Raw genomic sequence first — 5,504 nt, 5'->3', positions numbered from 1 at the left:
AAAAATATTTCATAAAACAACTTTCTCAGTAAGCTAGGATGTGCCCATATCTGATTTGTGCTTCTTGACCAAAGGATACAAAGTGTAAGATAAGAAGAAAAGGAAGTGCATTAATTAGTTCTAAAGTCATTAATTAAAAATAATTGAAGTGTAATAATGCATTCCATTTGAAATTTTTTCCCAGATTAGTCATTAAATGATTACAAAATGCTGTGTAATTTATTTAAATTGCATTTGATTTAGTTTTGATTTCTGGAAACATGTAACAGATGTGCTGCTTGTGTTACTGCCAGCAATCCAGGTGGGGCTAGGAGAATAACAGCTCCATGTAAATCAGTCTCACAGTCTCATTTTTGCTTGAAATCTGTTTATTTTGGGGAGGCATGAGCTCAGAAAAGAGAAACAATCCTACATTTGAATGCCAAATTAATGACTATGTTCATTACTTGAAAAATGATTCAGATGTACTTGTCACTTGAATTTTGCACATGAGTGCAAGATGTTTTCAGATTCTCCTCATATGGTTCCATGTTACAAGCCCTCCCCAATCTCCCTCCTTAGCAATGGCATGTTTGGACCTGGAGACCTAGCAATGGACATGAAGATAAAGAGGAAACAAGGTATGCAGCTCAATTATTGAGAGCTTGGACTGAAGAAGTCCCCCATCTCATGTCCTGAGGCCATATTCTGTTTCAAACTCTTGTTTATTCTGCTCCATGGTCATAAATTACATCCCCAAGTCTCAACAGTCATATTGTAAATGTGTGCTGCTGGTCACAAGAGCGGAGCAGAGTGTGGGGATAATCAGCACATTTAATGCATTCTGAAGGGAAAAAACAAACCCCCCAAAAATCAAACCTCAATTTGTGCTCTACTTAAAGCATGAAGTACTATGTCTCGGAGGTAAGGCAGAACATCAGAACCAGGTGTAAAGACTTAAGACTCAAGGATGGTGGGAAACACATTGATAAGCAAACCCAGGCGCCTAAGGAAACCTTTTTAGTAGGAGAAAGACCTCATGGGAATGCCATAAATTCTAAGCTTTGTGCCCAAAGCAAAGTCCTCCAGGGCATCTCTATTACTTTAATTAGGATATTGACAAAGGATATATGAATCAAAGCATTTCAGATTGATCTACCTTCCCTACTGTCTAAACTTGCTGTAGTTAAAACAAATCCAATTCTTTAACACTCCAGATCTGGCAGAACCCTCATTTGTTAATCTCTAAGTACTGCTTAACTGCTCCTGACTGTGATGTTGAGAGATTTACATTCTCCATTAATATCTTAGCAGACATTACAGAGGAATGGGAGTTCCTCGAGGTCAAAGGCTGATTTATGGCTTATACATGTATATTTCAATGGCTAGCACAGTAGGTAACGGGGATAAATAAAGGCTTGATTTGAATAACAACAATGAGCCTGAGTACATGGTTTAGTGTTTGCCACATGCTACTGACCAATGTGCTCTGACAATATCAGGACAAAAAAACAGTTAAATTTTGATAGATCCTATAATAGATAGAAAACCTGGGTTTTAGTCCAGAATCATCCTTCTGGACAAGTCATTCTGTTTGGTTGGATTTCACAGTAAAGATTGATTACATAGTTTTTAAGGGGACTTAGTGCTTTAATACTGTCTTCTGAATTTAAAATAAAAGTACAAATAAATGTGTTCTTTGGAGTTGCAAAATTATTAATGTCAATTCAGTTAAGTCACTTAATCAAAATAATTAAAATTAAATTACAATTATATTTAAATATAATATACATATAAAATTAAAAAATAAGTCTCAGCTTTACTACATCTTAGCATTGTTTATTGGAAAGAAGCCTGGATTGATATTTAGAGATTTCTAATTTGAAGTCTGCCTCAGTTGTTTGCTTGCTACCTATGTGACCTTGGACAAGTCACACTTCCCCTTCCTGCATTCAGTTTAATAAAAACAGGGGGAGTTGGGGTAGATGACCTTAGAGGGACCTTCCCGTTTTAAATCTATGTTCCTTTTCTTTGACAAGTCCTTTTTTTGTTCATTAGGTGATTGCATTGTCCCTGCAATGACCTCTCTGATGACATTGCTTTGGGAACATTCACAATTTCATTGGAACAGCAACTTTTAAGTGTGAGACCTTTAAACATCGATGAATTTCTCTTAGTGACCTACTTTCCTTGTGGCAATGTGACGCATGGGAAACATACATTGATAAATGAGGATCTTTGTTGAGCATTAGAACAAAAAGAACTAAATTGGGTCTCCAGATATTAATTATTCTCAAAGAAACAGTCCATCTTAGCAATCTTCTATTTGAAAGACAACTTTATGCCTTTAACATGATCGAGAGTACAAATATTTTAGACTTAAGAGTGGAGCAGGCAATAGCACAAATGGGGGGAAAAACCTTTTGAACATTTTTATAAATTACACAGAGGTGGCTAAGATCTGCAGCCCTGAGACACTGTAGTAAAGCAAGCCTATCTAATTTAAAATCAGAAAAGACACAAGTCTTACCTGTTTCTTCTATTAGTTTCTTTTATTAATTCCCTCGAGTTAAAAGTTGTTTTGCAAAACAGATTGAGGCACTTTTTTTTTTCTTTACAAGCAGATATACCTTGATCAAAGTCAGGTTGCATGACTGAGATTAATGATTCAAATACATGAAACACTAGGTAGGAAAAAACATCCTTTCTTATTGTTAATAGTTTATTTTGATTTTTTATTTAGTAAGTGAACACACTCAATTCTTTCAACTGACTGGGCATTAAACACTTTTTCTAATTACTTTAGGGCCTGTTGTCAAATCGAATTAAATAATATGGAAATTAGGCATTGTAAAATCCTTACTATAATTTGTAAATGAGAACTATCACAAACATTTAAAAATAATTCTTCCAATATAGATTTTTAGTGATAGTTTGCTGTCCCCAAATGTGACTCACTATACCATGTTATATGGAAAGTTCAAATACATTGAAATAATGTAAATTTACAAAATTTAGATTTCCAATGGACATGAGAAATTACCTAATTGAATTATGGATTAGGAATGAATCCTAGAATGGTACCTGACATAACCATAGGCGTGTTATTGTTTAGTCATGTTTTCAGTTGTGTATGATTCTTCATGACCTCATTTGGGATTTCTTTGAAGAGGTACTAGAGTAATGTGCTATTTCCTTCTCCAGATTATTTTACAGATGAAGAAACTGATGCAAATAGGGCTAAGTGACTTGGCTAAAATCACACAGCTTGTAAGTATCTGAGGCCATATTTGAATTTAGGAAGATAATTTGTCCTAACTCCTGGACAGGTATTCTATCCAGTGTGACACCTAGCTACCCTTAACCAGAATTACATAGATAGTAAGGTATAAACAGGATATAATTCAGATCCTTTGACTCTAAATCTAAACTTTGTTTTTCTTTTCTTCATTTTGTCTTCCACTGAAAGGTTTTGAGCAGAGGAGAATTTTTTTTTTTTTTGGTTATCTACATAAGTAAGTCCTACAATAGCATAAATGATGAGTTACAAATTATTACCAATTATTATTACTGATTATATATTATTACAAATAAGATGCTTGGTTTGCACAATTTTTCAAATTTCTTCAAAATAAAAAGTGTGTGGGATGTCAAAAACCCTTACCCAAAATGACTACTCAGAGATCACTCAAAATAGAAAGCAGAAAGGTCATTTATTATACCTCCGGAGGATGAGCAGTTCTAGCACGAGATAAGAAAGAGAAAGCTCGTTGTAGGAGGGCTGAAGAAGTAATAAAAATACACAGCTTTTATACAAGAGATTACATCACAACTAAGAGAGCATTGAGAAGGGGAAGGGGAGGCATTTAATTGGTTGTTGCTATCCAGAGAGATAGGAATGGAAGTTTTCTGTTTCCCCAAAATCACCTGATTTCTAGGAAACAGAAAATCAGGTCTTCAGGCTGCAGATATAGCTGACCAAGGCTCAAGTACATATGGGCCAGCACAGATTATACAGGTCATAGGAAAAACAGAAATAATGAAAATAAAATACAGAAAAAGAATTCACATATTCCTATAAGTTTTTCACCTTATCTCTCTATTCCACACAAACGTGTGCACAAAAGGTAAAATAATTACAGCTGTCTCCATATTCTAAGCTAGCCAGAACCTTAACAAGATGATGAGTCAGGAGTATAGGTTAATTCCTAATCTCTAAATCACTTACCCAACACTGTCTCTCCCTCCAATCACTATGATTTGCCAGGACTGGACAATAGAACCCATAGACTAGGTGCAATACAATAATTTCTTTGATGCTGTTGAGTAGTCTGTTGGCTACTCTTCCTCTTACAGTAAAATGCTTTTTTAATAAGCAACAGAACTTAACTCTTCCTTTTCCTATCCTTACCCTTATACCTCAAAAAGGATATGAAAGTAGAGGAAAGCAGGAAAATTTACTTTATCTAGTGCCATAGAATTGTTGTTTTTATGTAACAGTAATCAGCTGGAGAATTAATGAACAGAAGGACTATGGCAGGGTATCAGTATTTGTGAGAATCCACTACAGCCTTTGTATGCAGCATTGGCCATTTTTTGTTCCAGAGAAAATCACTGAGAATGATGAAAAATGAATTTCTCATCATGAGAGGAGGCTGAGATTGCTTTAAGATCTAGCCTTTCCCAGATTGACCATCAAAAGGGAATGAGTCAGAAAGTGAACAATAGGGGAATGTAAAGGAAAAAAAGGTTCAAATCATGAAGCTCTCCAGAACAAAACTCAATTTAAAAACCTTGAGTACAAGTAAATAAATAACCAGAGAAGTTGTTACTAACACAAGGGAAAGGTCCAAACTTCTTTAAATAAATATTGCAAAAAAATTAATTAACTCTTGCTAAGAGAAAGTATCTTTTTGAGACCTAGAAAATTATGGAATTTTTGCAAATGATTCAAGAGAGCAATAAGAATCAGGAAAACAAAATTTATGGTTTAAAAAGTAGAAGGAATTAACAGGCTTAAAAAAAAAACAAACTATAATTCTTAATGGCAAATACACAAAAGTGAGAATAAATAATAGTGAATGCAAATATGCAGAAGTAAAGGAAATCATTAAATCATAATTAAAGAGTAGATGATAATAAGGACCTGCAATTAAGGACTCTATTACTATTTTTTCCCCTGAACCCATAAAATGGATATTCTCAGAAATCTATTCCTTGACCTTTTTTCCACTCCATTTAACACTCTTCTTAATCTCTTATACATTCCTTCCTATTCCTTCAACTTTCACCTCAACAAGATGATTCCCCTAAATATGTCAGAGAGATCCCCATCTTTAAAAGTTTTGAAGTCAAAGTGAAGAAAGAAAGAGTTAAAGAGTATGTAATTTAAAAGCGCATATGAGAAACACTGAGGAGGAATAAGAATTTTAATGAAGTAGAGGAGTATGGCAAGTACTTGGCTTGAAATGTAGATAAAATACTAAAGCTTGGATTACTTATATCCTGCAGAGACACAACCCAGA

Source organism: Antechinus flavipes, chromosome 3, assembly GCF_016432865.1.
Source record: "Antechinus flavipes isolate AdamAnt ecotype Samford, QLD, Australia chromosome 3, AdamAnt_v2, whole genome shotgun sequence".
NCBI lineage: Eukaryota > Metazoa > Chordata > Mammalia > Dasyuromorphia > Dasyuridae > Antechinus > Antechinus flavipes.
Note: the sequence above shows the minus strand (reverse complement) of the source record.